A 24,170-nucleotide genomic window follows, 5' to 3' on the forward strand; every position below is an offset into this window, starting at 1 on the left:
TTTCATGGCATGAAAACAGCAGCTCTAGCAGACAGCACTATCCAACACAGCCAGTGCTTTTATGTTTTAAACGGCTCAGCAATGTTTTTTTTATTATTATTTTACAACCCTATAATCATTCAGTCCAGAAATGTTAAATCATATCTAGAGAGACTTGAATTCGTCCTTCTGATCCCAATGATATTGTTTATAATGTCTGGTGAGCGATTCAGCTTTGAACCCGATGCAGTTCAGTGGCCCTAGTAAAATTGAAAGTGAGTAATTCTGGCATCCTCAAGGGGGCTCTTTCCTCCTACATTTCAAAGAGCAGGAGGCGAAGCTGTACAAGCACCCGTCGCCCCCATCGACCCCTCGGTGGTTCCACCATCTTGGTTCCTACCATCGAAATTTCAAAATGCAACCGTCGCCTTCGTTTGCGTAAACGCGGGTTTTCACGCGCCCGCCTCACGGATCCCGAGGCGTTGAGGGGACATGAATCCAGAATGTAGTCGCGTTCAGTGATGCTTTTGAAGCACTTTGACTGCAGAATTCAACTCAGTGTGATTTGGACTGGGAAAAAGAGGAAAAGCAAGATATCACAAATAAAAAGTGTGCGCACTCCCCCTCAGGAAAAAAAAAGCAATTTACAGTCTTTATTTTTACGTGTGCGCACGACAATTTAATTAGTAATTTTGAATCAATCGGCTCTTTTAGTGCAACTAAACACACATCTGATTCACACATAGTGCTTTCTAAATGCAGACTCCAGTGCTGCATTGTACTGCAGCCTATATACTAATCTGTATGAATTGATACAGCAAAAAAGAAGAAAAATCGGGGAGAAGAATTGGAGGATTTGGGTGGAGTTCTCGGTGGTCATCAGGCCTCTGATCCCCCTGTGTAATCCTGGGTTCAAACCCCATCTGCTGCAATCTTTTGACCGAGATCAGACCTTTTTTTTTTTTTTTTTTTTTTTAAATCCCAAATCATTGTCAGACATCCTCCCGGAAACAAATCACACTAATTATTAATATTTTTAATAGGTTTTCATTTGCAATTTTACAAGAAATATTTTAGAAACTGAATATGCTGCTTCACTACCTTCTATAAAAATAAGAAATGTATATTTTATTCAGTTATTTTTTATTTTTTTGTTCATGAAACTTAGTTAATCATAGAATTTACAGTATTTGTTCATTTCACATCACCAGATTGACACCAGACAGATAATTCCTCCGCAGCTGGTGTGATCCGGTACAACTTGATTTGATCTGTTAGTAATTCATATGTGAAGAATTATTGCGCTGGGGCCCCGGGAATCAAACATGTGTTACACTTCTGTAAGTTTCTATTCCCTTGAAAATACTTGGCCCTTAATGGGTTGGGCCTTTCTGTCGAAACACACTAAAAATTGCTCCCACTCTCTTTCTCTTCCTCTCTGTCCTACACACACACACACACACACACACACACGAACTCACAAATTGATAAAACCACAACCTCTTAACCGGTTTAAGCGGCCTCTGTTAGCTCGAATCGGGAGAAAGTCGGGGAAAAAAACATATTTTGCAAGAGTCACGTCGCGTTAGTGCTGACCTTGCTGATTGAGTTTGCTCACAATCACATGGGTCAGAGCTGGGGTCAGGCCCATGGATCATTTAGTTTAATGGCTGTTTCCTGTCTGCTCACATGTACGTGCCACATTGAAGGAAACAGAGAGATGTAATGCAGTATGCAAGCATATTATTTACAGGGCATAATGCAGCAAGGGCGAAGAATAGTGAAAAAAAAAAAGAAAGGTGTGCAGGGAAAGAAGGCAAAAAGAAAGAATCTACGGAGGGAGGGAAGAAAGAAGAAGGGACACAGAGAGCAAGAAAGAAAGAAAGAAAGCGGGAGCCAGAGGGGAAGAAAGAGATGGTGACAAAGGCGGAGGGAGAGAGCTCTACTAATTTTGTGGCCTGTCTGTGTCACCAGCACCCTGTTGGGACGACAGATGTGCAGATGATGTCATGTAGAAAGGGGATAGGGCGGGAGGGTGGAGCGATCAGAGCGCGGGAGGACAGTCGACGGGCGGAGCCTCCATCTGAGAGAGGGAAAGGAGGAGGGGGGGGGGGGGGGGAGAAGGGGGTGGGGGGTGGAGAGGGAGCAGGACTGTGGCGATCCTTCATTGCCCTGCAGTCACGCAATTATTCAGTTTTCATGAGATGTGACCCGGTATGGTTTAGAAAACGAGAGTCCCGTGCGAAAAAAAAAGCTGCTCCTGCATCTTAACAGCTCTCACCGTCAACTCGTGGTGTTTACATGACCGTGGATCAGACCAATTGAGAAAGAAAAAAAGAAGAAGAAGAAGAAGAAGAAAAAAAAAAAAGCGTGCCGTCGTCGTTTTGCACTGCAGAGGCAACAAATGTGCTGAACTGGTGGTTTTAGTTGCAGGACCTCTCACAAAGCGCAGCCTCTCCAAACCACACAGGCCATTGGAGCTATAATTTACTTAGTGCAGTCATTGCTGAAGTTTACCCTCCCATCCCCTGACCGGCCACAGCATAAGAACCCAATTGTTCTCGTGGTCTGCAGTGACAATGGCTGTTTGTGGTCATCCAGAGAAAAAGAAAGTGAGAAAGAGAAAGGGACTGGAGAGGGGAGAAAGCAGAGCCATGCGATCCAGTAATTTGTACCGTTCACTGCTAAAGATATAGTCGGGGTCAAGCTCGGAGGGGAGGGTCATGGTGACCGCTGAGCCCAGCCGGGATCGCCTCAAGGACACGATCTTTTCCCAACAGTCTACCCTGTGTCCTGAGCTTTTATCCCCACCGGCCCTCTAACAGTTAGAACTGTGTGACCAACTTCAGCTTGCTTGCGTTTGAGCAACAAGCAGCCTCCTCTGCACCCCACCTGCGCCCTTTCAGGCCAATTGTGCTGGCATGGCAGAGGGAGAAACTGAATGAATTAGGCAGTCGGATGTTGCCTAATGGTTGCACTGCACAAATGCAGCCATTCCTGGCATTGTTATGTGTTCGAGTGAGACTGAGGGGGATTGTGCTCGTCGGTCCGGTGCAGGAAAGCAGCTAATAAGTGAGGCAACCTGTGGGAATCAGCCCAAACCGAAAGAGGACTGAGGCAGTTTTTTCCACCTCTCTGAATTTCTGCTACTTTCGGGTCCGCTTGTACGGGGGTGTGCTGATGGACAGCGGTGCACGCGTTTGCCACGGCTGCACGGAGAATATTTCTTCAACCAGATTGAGATCATTCTGATCGGAGAGTCCAACTTAACCGGTTAGACGCTGAATAAAATGATCTGATGATCAAGATGGATCTGTGTGAACAACTGCCTGCCATGCTTCTGTGCCTCTCGCGGTGCAACGTGCTCAGAATTTGGAGGGGGACGGATGTCAGTTCAGATTCGGAAAACTTTATTTGTCTCCGTGGGGCAGTTTAAGGCACATGTCAACAGCATAACATGGAAAACAATACACTTTTTTTTCACAATATATACAAAAACTGTGCCGTAAATATTTGAAACATTATAAAGCGTGTAGAGGATGTAAACATGGCTGTATGAATAAAGTGCAGACAGGGTTATAGGGATTAGATATTTACACGTCATTGCCGAGGTATGAATGGATAATAAATACATTTTAAATTATGACAGGTTTACGTCACCGCTCACAGTCTGAATTAAAAATGTATTTTAAATTTGGATCCGGTCATTCTGTTCAGATTGAGGTGTTTTCATGGGACAGTTTTAATCTGACTGAGCTGTTACTAGTGGAAAACTAGCGTCCGTTTTAATTCATTGGTTATTTTATTTATTTAATAGGGACAGTGCACATTAATGGACATCTATTCAGACAGCAATAGACGTAAATACGCCGGATTACAGCAACAATGCTAATTTGCATCCGCAGTCCCTAGGCAGGAAACACAAAAACATGATGAGACATAGGACAGGACAATAGGTCACAATAAGAGCACATCACATTGCTAAGAAGATAAAAGTCAGTGGTTACAAGACTGGTTTGCTTTCAACCACTGCTTCAGGTAAGTTTACATTTACACGGGGAGTAATAAAATTAAATAATTCCCACTAGATTATTTACATGGACACTAAATGAAATGACTTGAAGAGATGTATGTGCTCAGCATATAACTTTTTTGACCTACACTAAGTGGTTTTGTGTGACATTTAGCACTGAATCTGCTGCAAATATAAAAGAAAAATTACATTTTATTAGGAAATGTTAATTCCTAACCTTATGGACAAAACTGAACCCATTCAGTAAAAAAATAAAAATAAAAAGATGACAGAGACTCGTGTTTTCACCGTCTCTCACCACATCTTTTCTGTCTGTGTTCGGACACTAATATTTTCCTACTGAACAGATTACCAAAAGTTTACATCACCTCTCTCAAGCCCACAAACAGTGCCTCCCAATTTGATCAGATCAGACCTTTCTGTTCTGACTGACGTGGTTACATGAGACATTTTTATTCCTACTGTAAACGCAACAACCGATTCATTGATTCCGTCACGGTTGAACATATATCAGCTCTGCATTTAAAGAAACCTAAAACAATATAAAATCATTGTTTGGCATGACACGAAAACAACAAAAAAACCCATTCTCCTTTCATGAAATACAAAATAAACTCCCGGAGTGTGGCCTTACCGGCCAGCACCAGCCTACATACACAATGTGAACACAATGCAGATAAGACACGCTGATAACTACACACGCCTAGAGTTACAGATGGCAGCTGCAGTCCACTCCCATCCCGCCCTCTCACGGGGAAGCGGCGCTGACCCGAGTTTGAGGACACCCTCGGCCCTCCTGGTAATCATTCACCTGTTACCTGTGGCAACCAAGGCACAACACGCCGTAGAACCGGTGCAGTGCTGATAATAAGGCGATAATGTAGGCGCAGGGACGCATTTAGACAGCAGTGCAGGCATGCGTGCTCACACTTTTAGGTGATATCAGATTAAATGACAGACATAGTTCACATGTCCCGACTCTTAGGGACATGTGCTCGTCTCGGTTATCCCTAGGAAGAGCTATTATCCTTTGCTCATATTTATTATTTCCTCAAACTGTAAAAGCACACATGCTCACCCAACCGTCACGGCTTTATTAAAGGATATTGAGTGTGTGCTAATTACAAAGAAAGGAGGTCTACAAAAAGAAGCTCAAATAATATTTAGTTTCTTCTTCCTTTTCTGACTCGGATGCTTCAGGTTATGAATTAAAATCTGTACCCACCTGTGTGGAACTCACTGAGGTTAGCATTAAAAGTCGTCTCATTGTCCAAGTGGCTTTAATTTCTTTTAAGCAAAAGAAAGCCTGCTGTTGAGCCAAAGTTGGTCAGGAGTTCTACTTCAGACTTCATGAACTGCTTATCTAAAGTTAGATTTTTTTTTTTTTTTGTTGCTCAGAGTGACTAAGTGGAGAAAGAGGAAGAGGTCGTAATCAGCAGTCCTAGTTTGCGATCGATCAAGTCTCGGGTGTTTATCGTGATACTAGTTGGGGCGTGGCACCGCACTGCAGCACGTTTGAGGGGAACGGGCCGGTGTACTGTCCAAGATGAGGAATGAGCAGCGAGAGGAGGTGGTGAGGGTGTCCAGGGGGGAGAGGGAGGAGAGAGAGGAGAGAGAGAGAGAGAGAGAGAGAGACACCAGTTTGGTCCTCGACAAAGCCTCCTCCCACTTTTTTCCACACCTCCCCCTCAACATCCACCGAAACTTGCTCCTTCCTCGTCTCCTCTCCTCTCCTCTCCTCTCTCTCCCTCTCTAGCTGCTGTCTTTGGGTGCTCCATGCAGAATGGTCTGTGTCTGAGAGCAGTGGCCTGAAATAAAACTAAGAGGGGCCTTGGGCGGCGGAGAATGCTAGCTTTGTCTCGGCTGCCATCCACACTGTCTGGAGACGTAGTAGGAAAAGAGCTCAAAGAGAGTGTCTGATTGCAAATTAGCAGCGCCAAATGGAGCACCCTGGCCACCTCCACGAGATCCAACCCTCTCCTGTCCTCTCCTCTCCTCTCCTCCTCGGACACGTTGCACCGTCCAAAAAAAATCTGGTGAAAGAAGGTTAATGGCGGAGTTGAGACTTTTCTCTCGTCAATACTTCTTACTTAATTGGTTTGTTCAGATTCTATCCAATGAAAGATTGATGAGTGTTGAGTGCAAAAGCCCATTTAGGTGTAAAGTTTTTGGATGATATCATATAATATATCATATCTACAACACGTCCATCAGTGGTGGTGCTCCCTTAACATCTTAGTTGAAAAGATATTTTACTCTGTTGGTTTTTTATTTGGCAGTGACTTCATGATGAATTCTGCTGCTTGGGAATATGGGAGTTTGGAATTTAGTTCCACCTGCAGCAATAAGTGGAGTAAAAAGACAGAAAATAATTAAGAAAAAAATGGTACTTACTCTGTATTTCCTCGTGTTTTTAGTGTATTCATTTATAAAAAGAAAAAAAAAAGAAAAAAAGAAAAACATGCCAAAGGAACAGCTGAAAAATCACTGGTGTAGAAAATACGTTCATATCAAATATAAATATGGATATTTTTAAAAAATTTAGTGTTACAAAAAATCTATAATTACTATAGATCACAATTTTAAAAAACAAACTGAAGAAAATAATTTTACACTTTTGTCACAACCACAATAGAACAGCATGAAGATCTACGTAGCATAATTTTTAATGTGTAATATTTATAACAACATGTAACATATTCAGATAACATATAAGTGTGTTTTAACTAAATACTCACGTCTTCATAAGCATTAAATGCTTATATGAAGCCTTTATAAGCTAGTGTGTGTGTCGATGGAAAAAAAATCAGATCATCTCTAAAGTGTTTTTGTCTTTCTAATACGATATTCATTCTAAATAATCTTTCGGTAAAAATATATACACTGATTAAATTTTTTAATTTTGAATTATTTATTTTGAATGGTCTAAAGTGATTAGTGGACTATAATTAAAGTGTGGCTTTCATCCTGTTTTCTGTCTCCAGCTAACTTGTCATCTCTGCTTAGCTGCTAAACACAGAGAAAGTGTTTCGGTGCTGAAAAATAATGTGTGTGTGTTTGTCGTGAGTCACATCAGGGGATCAATATGAACTCGTGTCACCTTTTAATCCTGTAAGCTATAGCCTACATGCTCAGCTGCATAGGGAGACGAGCTGTAGGGACACACACACACACTCAAACACACTGTTAATCCTTATCGTATATTTCTGTGTTGATACTGTACACACAGCTCGGGTCACCGAGTGCAAATGCAATATCACTTGTCAATAAATTTACCAGCACTCAATGCACTCACCTCCACTGACTGCCGCTTCGGCTCGTGTTGTTCACCGAGATAAAAAAAAGTAAATCATTTGTCACTAATTTGAACCTGAACAGCAGCACAAACAAGCCTGTATGAATCATAAGAGAGCTGGTTTTTATTATTACTTTGAAGCATTTCTCTCACAGAAAACCATTTTATTATTTCATGTCAAGTTTTTCTAGAAACCTGTTAATTCTATAGTATTTTAACTGAACCGAAAAATACAACAGGGTTATTTTAATCAATGTGTTCATTTAATAATTGACTTTTGGGCACTTCTATTTGTCAGAATATTTCTCAGGGAAGGAGTGTGTCTTTGAACTTTCCTTTAAACTTTTATCCTCGACTCCCAAGATTATATTATAAATTATGTCTAACCCCAGACTAAATCTGAACCTGAACCACTTTAATTGACATCCACTTACATTTGTGTTTCCATTATTAAACATGGGCCCTTTAGTGGGTGTGTTTTAACTAATTTCTTTTTTATATGTTGTTAAAGTGTAAACTTTTTTAGACAGGCAACAATATATAGAAGATAAATCTACTATTTGCTCTCATCCCCTTGAAAGCAACCTCAAAAAATCCCCCAAAAACTTTATTTTTCTCCTCTGCTCACAAATTAATAAAATATATTGGAAAGTTCAAAACCCATTTCCAGACTGTCACATTAAAGATGGTGAAATATAATTGACTTAAATTTAGACTCAATTAAACAAAATGAGTATCAAATTAGGTCATAAGTTGCCGGTTTTGACATTTTTTCTTTCTCCCCCCAGGTTCGTGAATGCCGCACTGGTCCTTAAACAGCTCAGCCTCATTTCCATAGCTGATTAATCAATAAAGTGTCTGTGAGGCAAACTGGGTAACTGAACAAGTCTGGGCTTGTCTGAAAGTCACCTGTGGCGTCCAAGTGGATGAGTCGACCTTCATTAACTTGCGGGGAGGGGGGGTGAAACTGATTCAGGCTCATTAACGCGGGGGAAACAGGTGTGTTCAAGGCACACATGAGTGTGTTTTATTAGCTAGCATTTAAAGAAAATAATTAGCTGCTGAGCTAAACCTTTAGCTAACAGGAGAAATGAATTCAGTTTGAATGTGCTTTACACTTTCTAGAGAGTGATACAGGACATTTAATGTAAAAGGCAGTTTTAATTTCCCCCAGTTTGCTTTATATTTAAACAATTATAATATTTAAGGGCTGCAAAAAACGGCAGTTTATTATTTGTTATAATAATCCAAGATGGCGTCGAAGTTTCATGCTAAAAATGGGACTTTGTATTAGCCTTGTTGTGTTTTATTGCATTTTTAATGCTTTAGAAAATCAGTGTATTGCTCCTTTAATATTCATCTTCCATAGGTGTACTTTAGTTTGTAATTTAGGCTAGTTTCTGTTCTATTAAAAGGTTTTGGTGGAATTAAAAATGTCTCTTCCTGACTTTAAGTAAATGCAAATAGTGCTTTTTTAGATCCGCGGAGGGGGCAGGAGAGGAGGGGGAGTGAGGCAGCCCCTCCATAATCAACACAGCCTATTTTTTGCAGATATTTCACCGCGATGTGCCTTTTTTTTCTTCTGCTTTTTCCCCCCCGCATTTGGAGACATTAAATAAGCAGCGGGAGGACAGTGCAGACCGCCGCACACTCGAGCTGGTTGTATAACTGCGTTTCACCTCAGCTGAACTTGACGCATCTGGTTCATCGGCGGCGCAGGACGCACCGCGCAGTCTGCAGCCTGTGTGTCCCCACTGAACCGAGCAGGATGGCCGGCGAGAGAGACGCAGACAGGGGGTGGGGTGGGGGGGGGGACGCAACACCTTCGTGGCCGCTCTTGGAGACCGTCTCTCTACATATTCAGCGCGACGACATTTTTATTTATCCGCTTAAATATATTGTCGCCTCGTGCTTTTTTTTATTTTTTTTATTGTCTGTTGTTTTTGCGTTCAGACAATAGAAGACGAAGCTCGCAGACTTGGAGTTGGACACCCTTGAGGAAGAGACCGTCCAACTTGAACTTGAGACCTGTCGGTGCGTATTAAAACGTTTCTCTTTGTAGCTTAATTTTTAGAGGTTTGAATTTGGGTCAAGTGCTTAAAAATAACAACAGCGATAGGATTTATTTATTTATTTTTTTTAAAGCGAAAGCTACACGCTGGATCGCAGCGATATATTTCCCCTCAGACTGGGTCAGTGGATATTGACACTGTTATGACTGAAACCGTCCACAGTCCTTGGGGGGGAAGTTTGCACGGTGCCAAAAACGAGCGCTTTCCGAATTTAACAGCTTAACATAATCGTCTGTAAATGCGAGAACAAGTTCCAGACATGTCCTCGTCTTTACGCGAAGATGAAATGGTCGCCAGGCTGTAAATTCTCCCCTCGCAACACTAAGAAAAGAGGTCGCCTGTTCGTGCCCTAGTTTCTCCTCGCAGAGAGGCATAATCTTCCCCTTTGTTGTCCCCGATGCAAACAGAGATAGGCGGCCGGGAGGATCGCGTCAATCCAGCGGAAAACACTCGCCTCTCTCCAAGTGAGCAATTTGTAGGATTTCAGTAAAATGTGCATTTAATTAGAAAAGCGGCGTCCCGAGCAGTCGAGCCCGAGATAATCAGTGTATGTAAGACACGAGAACATATGGTAGAGCTGTGTGGCTTCCCCTGATGTGTCACTGTGGTTTCCCTCAGAGAAGTTTTTGATGAAATTAATTCATTGAAATCTGAGAGGAGCTAACTCAGCAGTAGCTGAATGTATTTTTAATGCTTTAAAGGCCTGCACGCTGCTTCCTGGCTGCTGCTCAGGTGTACCGTGAGCTTCTTTGGGGAAAAACATTTTCAAACAGGTACAAGCTTAAATTCCTGTGGGACATCAAAATTGGGTTAGTGCCTGATTTATTTGGTATTATGTATGAACGTGCACTTGGACAGTAATAACAGGTGCTGCACATTCATCAGGTAGGACTATTCGCATTAGAGATGTTTGTAGGTTCACACAGAGTTCATGTTTTAGCCTTAATCTCTTTCGTCTTGTGGTGATAAATGATTGATTAATACATTTGCAAATTTTCCTGACAAATAATCAGTTTGGGTCATCCTCTCGCTCCAAGCAACTGCCGCAAAAATGCAAATGTAAATTTATTGTTGTTAGAAGATGGAAGCTTTGCTGTAGACTGATTTTTTTGTTTACACTTCTTGATAAATTATTTAAACGCCGCATGTTTTAAAGAACCTTTCAACCGTATTATTTGTGACTTTCAACACAGGTTTCATTCTTGCCAAAGATAACTTTTACTAACGGCACCGCCGCTCATCTTCACCTTCGCACAAATCAGTTGTTTAAAACTGGCACACCACACTTCATCGGGTTATCTTAATGAGTTGTTAGTCCTTTCGGTTCATCTCTGGCATCCTGCACATCTGTCTGTGTGTTTTGTGCCTGTGTATGTCTGGTTTTGTGTGCAGCCTGGTCGGCCGGTCGGGTAAGATTCTGCTCATTCTAGAGTGTCGGTCAAAACTGCAGTGCAGCAGGGTTTCTTAAGAAAAGATCAGTGTTAGCTGACAGAAAAAACGGTGCTGTGCTGTTAACACATTCTCTTTGCGACTCTTACTCTTTGACTGGAAAGAGGAACAGAACTGTCAGAACCCGAAATATGAACGGGGTCAGGGTGACCTTTTGGCTGCAGCGCTTGGTCGCAAACATGCTCTTTTATGTGATGTATTAATACCCTGATAGCGCCTGTTTATGAAGCACAGTCATTGTTGTAAACAGGAAAATGCCATTGTGCCTTCGAGAAAATGGAACAGAAACACAGGTGGCCCTCAGACAATGGACTGGTGCTCATTTCTCCACTGTGAGTCAGTGGGACAAGCGAAAGCACATGGCTGCAGAGTGAAAATTGGCGAGATTATCTTCTGATTTACCCAGCCACCCTGTAGCTCAGTGCCCCGTTGTGGGCTGTACTGGCAGTGGCCGATATGGCGAAGAGAAGAGACTTGGATTCACCCAGAATTTCTCATTTGCTTTCAGAACAGCTTCATCCACCCTCCCACTCTGCCCAGCTCCCTCTCATAGCTCACGCAATTGATTGAAACCCTAAACGGCGAGATCGGGACGAGCGCAATCCGGCCTTTCTATGAATAGTTGATTGGATGTGATGGCGATGTGGTGTGTTGTTTCTTTAAGGGCATTTCAGGTCAGAGGCCGGGAGGCGTTGGCGTTGCAGGGGGATTTTCGGCAAGCTCGGCTGATACTGGAGTGTTTCATGTTGTCCCGTCCCATCCTGTCCTTAGCTGTGTGTGCACAGAGACTCCTGTCACTCCCTAATCAGGTCATCTGGTGTTTTGAGAATGCGCAGGATTTAAAAGGTGTGCTCTGATCCCTTTCAAATACAGCATTTATTTTATTGTGTGAGACTGAGCCACCTTGTCATGTTCTAATCTGCACAGATGGATGGTGCATTAACAGTAGGTGGGCGTCTGTCGCTGATTATTTCAGTTTTCTTCGGTATTAATAATGTGGCGAGCCATGCGCTGACGGTACAGTGTGTAGATTTTTCGAGTGCAACAGGCGCTTGTTTGCGTGCATGTTTGTTGCTCTGGTTTGCTTTCGCTGTCCCCTGCAAACACTTCACATTTAAAATCTCAGTGCATCTCAGTGCAGGGCATTTAAGTGCTTGACCTAATTTCTCTGGCAGCGAAGAATCCACTAGTGAAGGCCTTCCTCTGTGTGTGTTTGTGTGTATGTGCGCACGCGCGTGTTGCTCTGGGTGTTTCCTCCTTGCCTTTCTAACAGGAAGCTGATGTGGAGTTCAACTGAGGACAGGGAAAAGGCCTTTTCTTTCCACTGTGAATCATTTGAGAGAGGGAGAGAAAAAAAAAACAAAAAAAGAGTAGAGAGAGAAAAAAAGAGACCAGGCTGCAGCATTGATTCCTCTGCAATCTGGCGTTCTCTCTCTCTCTCTCTCTTTCTTTCTCTATTTCTCTCTTTCTTTCTTTCTTTTCTCTCTCTCTCACTCCTTTCATCCTATGCACCTTATTGTCTGTTTCAGCTTTTTTCTCTCACTCTGTTGAGGTTTCTTCTGATGTTGGATAGTCAGCAAGCAGTCTGGAGGGAATCAGCAGGTTTATTGAGAGTTCACGAGTCCTGTGAGAAGTTTTTTTGGGGGGAGTGGAGGGTGGAAAGCAAATGAACCAGGGCTCTGTGGGGAGCAGTGCAGGTTCTTCCGGTTCAGTTTTAATGCAGCAAAAAAACAAGAGGCTGCCCGCGTTATAGCTAGGAAGCAAAAAGACCATAAAACACCTACACAAACTGGCTTTATTAAGGCCAGTGCCGAGGAGGGACTCTGAAACCTTTCGTGTTCCTTAATGCTGGGATAAAATAGAAAGAAAAGAAGCTAAACGTAGCTGATAAACCTTTCTGGGTCAGAGATAAAATATTGCAATAAATGCCAAAGCACGATTGGAAGCTGACGTTACGCTGTACATCGTCTTGCTGACATTCGAAAGCTGTAGTCATTTTTAGGCTATGAATTCATTCTGCTTGAAGGTCACTGAGTTCAAATCAGTTCTGAGACATATTTCATGTTGGATGACACTTATTCCAACAACCAAAGCTCAGGCTAAAGCAAATGTTCGAAATGTTGAAACAGCACGACCTAAACCCTAATTGCAGATAATCTCATCTTCAAGGTTCTGTGTACATATCGTGGTAAAAAAAAAAAAAAAAGAAGGTGGTGGGGAGGATTAAATAAGGCAAGATATTTAAACTAAAACAACCTACTCAGCGTCTTTCATATGTGCACAAGCTCTCTTAACTGTGTGAGCTGAAGATTGAACTGGGAACGTTGTAGGAGACGCTGCTGCAGCAAGACAGAATTATTCATGAATATGTTTTTGGCAAGGAACGATAGAGAAGATACAGTCTGGCTTTTAATGAACTGCGCTGTTCACGGAATAATGGAGGTACTTTTCGTTGTCTTTGCATGTTGTGTGTTTATAAAAGTTTGTGTTAGTAAGGCTGAGGCTCAGAGAACATGTCTACTAAAATGCCTTTTGCAGTCTGAATTGTAGTGGTCGCTAACGTTCTCCACTGATGTTCCTAAAAAAAAAAAAATGGAATCAGTTAAATATGTGAGATTTCTTATTATTGTACAGCCTCAATTCACATATCACCCTTGATTATTGGTTTGCATTAAGTGTGTGTTAGGTGTCCTATTTACTGTATGTTTAGTAATTGTTTTGTACATGAAAATGAGTGATCCCAGATTATTCTAATTATTAAAAATATTGACAAATATAATTTGTCCTATTATCTAATCAGAAACAAAACTTATGATTGAAATGAACAATTAATAAATTGTTGCTGGTTTTCTGCTTAACAGCAGTAACATGTAACGTTCCAGTAAGGATGTCCTGTTCCCAGTTCCTGCTGGCACACAGTGAGAGAACAACACGCTGCAAAACCGCGCACCACACGTCCTAATCAATCACGCACCGCCATAATTTTTCCCGGCTCAGGTTGAAACAACAGAGCGGAGACGTTCCTCAAAGTCGATTTGAGCCTTCTTTCTGTGTGTGTTTTTGGCGCAGGGCGGGTGATGCCACGAGTGAGGAGGACGGCACGCCGCGAGGCTTCAGACACTGCAAGTCAGGTGAGCACATGAGGAAGAAAATAAAGTGCTGCTCAAAATTCAGGAGAACCTCTCCTCGCTCCTCTCCTCCATCGCTGAACTCAGAATTCAGCGATGTTTCTGGATTGCTCGAAGCGCAAAACGATCCGCGCTAATGTATTATGCAGCCTGATCCGGAAAGTTACAAAATGGCACGTAGTTCTATTATGTTTTATTCTAATTATATGCTATGTATAATGCATCAGTTTAAACCTTGGCTTTTCAGGCTTCCCTCTCAGCCGGGTGTCTTGTGAAATCTGTGTTTCTTAATATTATCTCTAGAGTTTTCAAATAGAATTTTCTCTAATCTAATGCACACTGTAGCCTTCCTTGCTCATCTCTTGTGCAACTGTGATTGGTAGCAAGACAGAAAAGGAGATGATTAATGCTCAAACTGACAGTCTCCTAACGTTTCAGAGAAGACAAGTTTGTTTTTAATGGCTCATAATAAGCACAGTCGGATTCAAGCGAGGAGCTAAAGTTTGTCCAGCAACGTGGAAGCTCCCTGACATTCCCAGAGAAGGAGAGAGGGCCCTGTCTTTGAGGGACATGGTTGCACCGATCAGGCATAACAGTATGACTACCTTCCTAATATCGTGTAGGTCTCCCTTGTGCCTCCTTGTGATTCATCAGAGAATGGACATGGGCCTTCCGAGGGTGTCCTGTGGTGTCTGGTAACAGAATGTTGTTAGTTTTGGGGACTTTGGGTCCTATGTGTTGAGGGGAGGGGGCCTCTGTGGATCATCCCACAGATAGTTGATCAGTTTGGGATCTAGCGAATTTGGAGGCCACGTCAACGTTTTTTGAGTTGTGCCTGTGTCAGGCTGCATCCTGCTGGGGATGGCTGCTGCCATCAAGGAGTGTCTTTGCTATGGGGTGGGGGTGTCTGGTCCGGTTTAGGTGGGTGGTACATGTCGAAGTAACATCCACACAAAGTTCACGAATTCCACAAACTTGATCCTGACACATGATGTCTTTGACTCCTCTTAAATCTGAACGTTATGTTATCGTCAAATGTGGTTTTGAGTGAACTGTGCAGTCTTTACTCAATAAGGACGCATATGGTTATCCTCATTCTTGAAACGCTGAAATAGAATGATTTGCAACGTCTTTTTCAGATAGATAAAAAATTGTGACAGTGGAACTTATCTATCGCTCTGCTATTAGTGTATTTGTTTTAACTTGCATGGAGTACCAGATGGGTGGAGTTTAGTGGTGCAATATAATTCCAGTGGCATAAGATCAATATAAAGCTCAGGCAAGTTCACTGAGTTTACCTAAACCCCTGTTCATTTTGTTCTGTGTTTTTAGATGAGAAAACAACATCCTCCACACACACGAACATACCAGATACATGCAGTATTCGGTTTAGAAGCCAGGGTGTGTAATGATTATTTTGAATTAAGTATCCAAGTCTGAAGGACTAGCCTTTAATGGTCACACCTTTACTTTGCATGTTTCATATATTATATTAACAGTACTCAGAAGTTGCTGTTTGGTATGGACCTTGGTCTGACAGTTATAGTTTTATACATTTAGTTAGTACAACAGAGAACAGAAACAAAAAAAGGAAATATATATATTTTTAAAAAAAGTTTGAACAAATTCTGCAAACTGTCTAGTAAATAAATTAAATGTAAGTGTAAAACTTTATTCATACATTTTTATAACTACCGAAGCCAGCCTTTAGTTTCAGCTTTAAAAGCTGCACAAAGAAACACAGACACTTTGTTTTAAAAAAAAAATAAAAATAAAAAAACTTTATTGAAATATCACTTGACAAAGGCAACAGGGGGAGGGTTGGGGGGGGGGGGCTTGGTGTTTGCACTCAGTGTGAGTTCTGCGAGGTGGCCGGTCGATTGATTCGCATGAAGTCGCAGATTCTGGTCGCAGGGAGGCCGACGATAACTCCACATGTAGTGTGAGTTAAGACGTCATGCTAACATGCTATAGCTGATGGACAACAACTGTACTGCCAAAAACATTTGAGATACAGTTTGTGCTCGAATTTTTTTATTTTATTTTTTTTTCCGGGATCACATAAAAAGACTTTTGACAGTAATTGTTTGGCTCGCTGAGCTTACCGAGCTGAAGGTTGCGTCCTGAACGGTTTGGGATGAATACACCAAGTTTACACAATTTCCCAATGATTCAACTTGACATATTTAGTATATCTGGAAACATTAGTAACTTCTCTAGGACATGAAATAAAGTTCTTTGGTTTTGAACAATGCTTGGCTGGAGGACGCGCGTTTGACTGATGGAGTGGGACATAAGAGTTTTATGAATTTCTATTATTTTGTGGCAGCTCGGCCGGCCTTGACCTGTGTCCTTTCTCTGTGATTTGTTGAGATACATTTTGACTCCGGACCAGTGCCGTTTAGCTTGTCTGTTTTATCCAGTAGGAAAGATATTCGCATGGTTCGGAGTGATTTAGCAGCAAAATATTCCCAAAAATGTATTACTCATTCCAAATAATAGCTCCCTTCAGTTAAATAATGTAAATAATTGATTAAAGCAGAGTTAATAATGCCAGTGGAACCGCGCCTGCTGATCCGTAGCGTTGGGGACTGTACCAGAGTATCCATCTGCGTTATATAAGCAACAGTGTTTTGCGTGTGAAGTCTTGTTTGTCTCATTGTCTGTAGGGAATAAATTATTTAAAAGGAGTGAAAAGCGTATGTAAAAAAAAAAAGAAAATGAAGCAGTTCAGTTATATCTGTCTGACCTACAGCGCTCATTGTATTGTTTTATACAGAAAGCTTCTCTGGTTTTCGAAACAAACTCGAACAGAAGTTATTTGTCCACGGCGCTAGACTGAAGTCTGACTCCTCTTGTCTCCGTCCGTCTGTCTCTCTCTGGCGTTTCTCTTCTCTCTTCACTTCCTCTGTCCTTCTCCCGGCAGAGTTCTAGCTCATGTGTGACCTCTGCAGGTGTCACTCCGTGTACAGCATGGCTAACTGGTCTCAGCTCCATGTTCAAATAAATCACCCGAATTTACAGTCACCCGTGAAAGCTGCTCTCTTTGTAGTTTTATTGTAATGATGCTTCATATATTTATTAATAAACAGGATTATTTAAATTGACCTTTCCTCACAAGTATGTCGTCATCTAACACTTGACTGTGCTAACAGTCTTAACAAATGTTCAAGGGCAGCAAATCTCCGACTTTCAAATCAAGAATAAAATACTCAAAGTTTGAGATGTGCTACCTTTTTTACGTTTTAATTAATCGTTTAAATTTGTTACTGCGTCGCTGCAGTTTCAGATTAATTATGCAAATATAGAATTCACTTTTATTTGAAATACAATTCACTGAGCCGGTGAATCCATACAGCAGCTACAATCACTAAAAGCCATTAAGCCAATGACAAAAGGAAGCTATTTAGACGTAAATGAGTCGTAGATATATATAAAAAAAGAGTAAAAAGTGTGTTTCTAGAGATGTTTGCTAAGTGATGTGAGAATTAAATATCAGACAAAATACAATTTGTAGATTTTTCAGTTTGTACACATGTACAGTGTATTGGATAGAGAAGATGGATGCAGTGTGGTCTGGTCTGCTTCCCACTACATCCCTTTAAGGGAATAAAACCCTTCATTTGATAAATCCAGTTCAGTGAAGGTCCAGTAGGCAACTTGCCTCAGATCAGGTGTTGTCCAGATGTGCTGTTCAGAGTCATCCTCAGGCTCCCTACTAATCTCCCATTTGGAGAAGAGGGATGGAACAAGAAAGCTCTGCTGGATTTCTAACAACCTAACATGCTATATTCTGTTAAAAAGGCTTATTGTTTCAGGATCACATGAAGATTTGTCTCATACTGCAGCAGCACTTAGAGACAAGTGAGCCTCTTTCCTACACATGAAATGGCTTTTTGATAATCTTTCTCGTTTCTTTGTTTAAACACATCCTGATCTGTTTAAAGGAGCATGAAATAATCGTACGCATACACACATGTTCCATTAGTTACAGGGGGAATAGAGAAGAGTTAAGAATAGTCATTTAAAATCTTTTATTTCAAAGCCTCCCACAGTGCTTTCATTTTTAACAATTTAGTTTACATGAAGAAGAATTTTGTTTTTGTGACACAGTTAAAGCAGTCGTGGGTTGACTCATACAAATCTCATATCTCACTTTGCTCCTTCTATGATTATAAAAAAATCTCAGTTGGGTTGTCTGGATCTTTTCCCATTTCTGTGATTTGTAAATATCTTATGACTTGAGACTTGGCTGTACTCATCATTATTGTTGCTTAAATTTGCCCCGTATGAAAAATAATCAAATGATTAATTGAGCGGGGGAAGCTTTCATTTGATATTGCTATTCATTCTTTATTTATTCCCTGCTTTTAAACTTTTCTATCGTCTCCTCCCTCTTTGTCTCCGTACCCGTATGTCTTATTTCTAACACTTTGGACGTGATTTTAAATTTAAAGGTAGACTGTGATATTAGTCACAGCAGAAGCCAAGGTAGTGTCTGATTATCAAGCGTTGCTGGTGTCATATTTGATAACAGGGACTGTTCAGTTCCACTGGCATACGTTTACAAAGTCTTGCACATAAAGTAATTAGGGGTAAAGTTCAGGGCAGTGTGGCAGAGGTGTGTGTCTATGTTCATGAAGGAGAAGTAATCAGAGTGGATGATTGCTTTCCACCAGACAACCGGAATGAACTGTGCAGAGGCAAAAAGAATCCCTCTCTCTCTCTCCCTCTCTCTGTGTCTCTCTCTCTCAGACTGGGGGCTGCCCAGCCTCCACAGAGCGCTCGGCCACTGCTGCATTGTGGCCCGGGGCCTCATTTGAATGGGCCTTTAGTATTTTGTGTGAACAAGTCAGCGCCATTTGCATTTGTTCCAGTCACAAAGGTTTAACAGGTCAATAGGGACTCCCTGGCAGAAAACTAACACGCTAGGCTAACTTTTTTTCTCCTCCCTCCCTCACGTCTCCTCCGTCGCTGTGGTTGTCAGGCACCCGGCCGGCTTGCCCCGGTAGTATGTAACTCAAGCATGTGGTGTGTGTATACATGTGTGTGTGTTTTAGGACATGATTGGTGCCGGCAGGGTGCACGGTCGGAAAATAGAAGCTAATACTCTCTCAAGCTGTACTGACAAAAGTTTAATTAACATACAACTTATAGCTTGTTTGAGTGACAGAAGGGGTTTGTTTTGTGTGTTTGAAAGAGAAAAACTTTCACACACACACGCGCACACGAGCACATTTATGTCTGGAGGCCTGCAGAGCTTCATTTCCTGGCCCTGGAGTATTTACACTCTTAATAAAATTTGTAACATGGTGTGGATGAATACGTGATGATATGCAGGAGCTAATTGCACCTTACAAGCTTCTCTGCAAGTGTGTTGGCAGCATAAATTGATCCATTTATAAAGAGTAACACTTTGTTTGAAGGGCTTTCACTTTGATACTTTTCTTTCTCGAGGAAAGAGATAGAAAAAAAAAATTAGACTGTTTGTGAGAAACAAGAAATATAACTTCGTTAGCATTATTAATGAAAACTAATGGCGGCCGTTAGCTTAAATATGTCAAGCCCGAGTGCTAACTTCACTAACATGTCATTTCTCAATTCGGCAACTGCCATCACAGAAACCACTTTAAAGCTACTACTTCTGTTTTTAATACAAGTTATTACTCACATAAACGCTTCCAACGTGTCACATGCTAATTTGTACAAAACTGCTTAATATAAAACCGTTAAACCCAATATTGGTCCTAATGTTGTAAAACTGCTGTTTACATGCTTGTGAACATATTTGAGGAAAATATCTTGAGAGAACGGAGCATCGTCTCATTAAAGATTTATTGTGATTTTTGTAGGGATAGCAGCATTTACTTTTTATGGTTCTATTTCCTTCTGAGCAAGCGTCGCCTCATGCTCGGAGCTTTCACGTTCAAAAATCAACACTGCAGTGAGCAAGAATTTTTGCACTGACTACGAGCTTAGAGACACTAAATAAAGTTATCTTTACTGATGATAATCACTGATGGCTTGAAATAATTAAAATAACACTTGTACCAAAGCAGGATTTTTATCTCTTTATGTAGGTTTTAAGTGCAGTCAGAGTAGCAGGGTGTTCCTGTCCTCACAGATATCGTCGCAGATATATAAGGCTCAGTTCCTCCTAACAGTCAGCTGTGCTGCTGAAAAGTCCTCAGGCAAGACAGCGAAGCCACCAAGCTGTTCATTCACTGTTGGTATGAGAGTCCACCTGCCTCATGATAATACTATATTCAGGACAGCTGCATATTGTAAATGTCTACTTTCATAATTGTGAGGATGATTATCAGTGTCACCAAATCATACTGACCCTTTTCTATTAAAGTTTATTTTAATAAAACATGTATTATAACTAACATTACCACAGTTTTTACCACAGTGATAGTGCCCTGAAAGATGTCTATATAATGTACAGCACATAGTGAACAAATAATACCTTGTACAAGGTCAAGTGTGTGTAGTTTAGGTATTCACAGCCTAATATTCACAGTAGACGTACTAGGACAACACTGTATAAATATCCTGTCATAAGTAAAAGCCCTGCTTGTTAAACTTAACTTCAGCAAAAGTCACAGTCGGGAAAATGTACTTAAGTCCTCGACTTGATAATTAATTCAGTTTTCTTTTTCAATTCAGTTCAGCTGTATTATTACGGGGTCAGATGGTAAGAAGACACTTCACAAAACCTAGAGCCTGAATCCACCAGAGCAAACACTAAGGCAGCGGTATCAAGGAATAATTCCCTTTTCAACAGAAGAAAACCTTGAGCAGAACCCAGCATATATGGGTGAACACATCTTCTTGAGGTGTGCCGGGTTTAGAGACAGATAAAATGTGGAGAAGGGAGGAGATTGATCTTCTGATTATTTACTCCATGAATCGATTGATTGTTTAGTAAAAAATCTGAATGCCATCAGAAGTTCTCTAAATGATCGAAATTGTCGATTGAATAATTGAATGATTTTGGGAGTACTTGTACAAACTGTTGGGTAGTTTAATTTATAGCAGATCATATTTTCATATAGGTTCGTCATATATTTGTGCCGTTAAATGTGCTGCAGTAAAAGTACAGTATTTCCCTCCGAGATGTAGGGGGGTAAAAGTAGAAAAAAGCATATTACGAAGGTACAAGTACCTCAAAGTTGTACTTATGTACAGTACTTGAGTAGGTGTATTCAGTTTACTTTAACAGCCTTTCATCTATAGTCTTTTACAATCCTGGTTCTGTATTTCCCTACAATTAATAACTAATAACTAATAACTCTGACTGAAAAATAACCATGAGAAGATTGAGAAAGAGCAATACAGGTAGGAAGCCATATGAATGCAGTGCATACCAAATATATACAAAAGAGGATTTTTTATTTTTTTTCCCCCAGCGTTAAGGTCAGACGAATCATTTTCTTGTTCCAGCATTAACTAGTTTAATCACTGTGTACACTATAAGGAACTTCCCGTAGTGACTTGGCGCACATAGCATAAATATAGCAGTAGATACAGACATACACAGACACAGTGTATACAGTAGGATACAGAACTATGTACACATTATGCACAACTGTACACATGATTAAAACATGCACTGGTTGTATTTACACCAGCACATTACAAGTAGTGTTGGAGACTCTTTTACAGGGACGTTTGACAGACAGCAGAGGAGGTTGAAGTCAAATATTTTGTAGCAGACCTGAGTCAGAGCCATGCTTACAATGCTCCTGTCATGCTGATCTGAGCCCGCCTGGCTACAGCGCCGTGCTCTGCCGTGCTGTATGTTTGTCGCGATTGTTTGTATTGAGCTCTGTGACCCACTATTTGGACTTCTGTTCTATTATCTTTCGAAACTCGCTGCACTTGGGTCTCAAGCAAAGAAAAGCAAAGTGAGAGCCCAGCGTCAGGTGCTACAAGCTGCTAGCTAGGCCTGTAGCCAGGCCCGGAGAGCCAGACCTGGCAGCTCCGAGGCTGCGACGTGTGAAACGCTGCACACAAAGGAGCTCACTCCATCTGTATGCACCCTACATAGGCAGGCTTTTGTTGCAGCCGACAGGCACATGACTGCTAGCATCTTAACCCCTCAGAGCCAGCGTCTCTTTCCCCTCTCACTAGACTGCACACTGCAGTAGACGCCACAGTGAGTCAAACTTTAAGCAAAAAACAAGACTTGATTTAAAGCAACTGCGGGCGGTTTAATAGTGATTTATGTGTTTGGCATTTTTTTATGGACATTTCTTCCCAGAAAATACATCTAAGATATAAATATCTCCACCGTCTGTAGTCCTCTGATAATTAATGGTCCGGCAAAACTTTGCCAAAGTGAAGTGAATGCTATACATTGTTTGAAGACAATGATTTGAGGTTAACATTGAGGTCAGCCATGAGTACCGCGGAACAAAACAAACAAAAAAAGAAGTGTTCACATGGAATATAAGTAAAAATATGCAGATGCATATTTTCTGTGCGTCCGTATGGATTTACAAAGCAATAGTTGTGCAGGTCATATCATCAGATTTTACATTTTAGTGTAATTGCATTTTCGGTTTACCGCAATCCCAACTTTTCTTATTTGTCCAGACGTTTTTGTATAAAGTTACAAAAATGGGACTGTCGCCGGGAGACGTCTCTGTAAAATCCAATTAAAGATAAATCACTGGAGTCAACGGCTGCGGCAGGCGGGAGATGCTCCGTCCTATTAGCACTCTTAATTTTTCAATTTTAGCTTGCTATATGGCCGCCCTTGAGTAGGTTGCTAAGTCTCACACACTCTTTCTCTATCTGGGAATGGTTTTCTTATTGAACCAGAAATACAAATATTTTGTAAATTAACCCTAACACTAACCCTAAATTCAGAAACTTGAGAATTTCCTGCTCTCCGAAATACATACGCTTGCTATCATGCAAATATACTCGTGTGCCTTGTGTTACCTCAGATAACCCAGACAACTCCAGACATGTGTCCATGTGTGTGAGTGAGTGTGTGTGCAGACATGCAGTGCATGTGTGTGCTCGATATGAAATCAAACAGACAGTCTATCTGGGGCGTTCCTCAGTCCTTAGTCAGCTGAATTGGACACGGGCGACTGAAACGAACACACTGTCAGTCAGTCTGATAGGTGTCTGATTTTTCGAAATAAGAAGAGATTGGGGGAGGGGATTCACAGATAGGCTGGAGAGTTGAAATAAAACACAGCTTCACGTCATAGACCAGACCCCCCACCCCCCACCCCACACACACACAGACACACACACACACACACACACACACCACCACCACCAACCTACTTATGAAACATGGGCGTACGGTCGCGACGGGGGCTGTGGCGTGAAGGGCTCCTGTCTGGGGCCGAGCCAGGTCACGCAGGTCCATCCAGGCTGCAGTGGCTCTGTGACGTGGCAATAAACTAGAACCAACAGCAGGTCCGAACGCTTTAAGAGGTGGTACCACTCCCTGAAAATGCCAGAGACCTGCATGTATGCTGATGTTTGACATGAGCTGCAAAAACAATCATTTATTAATGCAGGATGGACCCTGAAACGTGAGCAGTATATAGCTAGAAATCAGGAGAGGTGTGTATGTGTGTGTTGGGAGGAGGGAAGAAGAGGGGTAAGTTTCACATGTAAAAAAAAAAAAAAAATGCATCCGAAAATACAGTTTTCATTTAGTTTTTGTATTTTTGCGGTGTTGTAATTGCCCTTTTGTCTTTGAATTTTTAGCAGCGAGTTATTCTTGATTCGCGGTCCGTATAGAAATGACAGAAATGATTAAATGTTGCAGCCTTGAGAGCACTTTGCATGTGTTTTTCCCTGTGTCATCTAGCATTGCAGGCTGTTTCGATAGCTCACAGTGAAAATGTTTTTTAGTCCAATAACACCAACCAAGAAAGGGCAGTTTATCTTGAAAATTAAATTTTGCCATGCTCCTTACATATTATCGAAAAAAGCCTTTTTGTGCCAAGGGTCAGAGTGACATCTCTTTGTTCCCTGACTAAATATCACTCTAATTACATTTTTTTTAACATCCTCAAGATGGGCAGTGTGTTCAGTTAGCTAAATTAGAAACCAAACTTTTCTAATAAACCAAAATGACCTAGAGAGGGGAGTCTCACGGTTAAAAGAAAGTAGGACAGTGATTCTCCCAAAGCTCTGCTCTTACTTTAATGAGGAAGAGCTGCAAAAAGGGAGAAGCG

At 41.4% G+C, this 24,170-nt stretch overlaps 1 protein-coding gene across 1 annotated transcript in view; it reads left to right on the plus strand.

Annotated features, from left to right (window-relative positions):
- atxn10 (ataxin 10) overlaps positions 1-8,426 on the plus strand; it is a 33,934-nt gene extending 25,508 nt beyond the window's left edge. Inside the window, exon 12 of the mRNA XM_084573684.1 lies at positions 8,096-8,426. The gene's annotated coding sequence lies outside the window, so the exon portion shown is untranslated. The remainder of the gene's footprint in view (positions 1-8,095) is intronic.
- Positions 8,427-24,170: the final 15,744 nt, after the last annotated feature.

This window comes from Chelon labrosus (assembly GCF_963514085.1).
Source record: "Chelon labrosus genome assembly, chromosome: 23".
Classification (NCBI taxonomy): domain Eukaryota; kingdom Metazoa; phylum Chordata; class Actinopteri; order Mugiliformes; family Mugilidae; genus Chelon; species Chelon labrosus.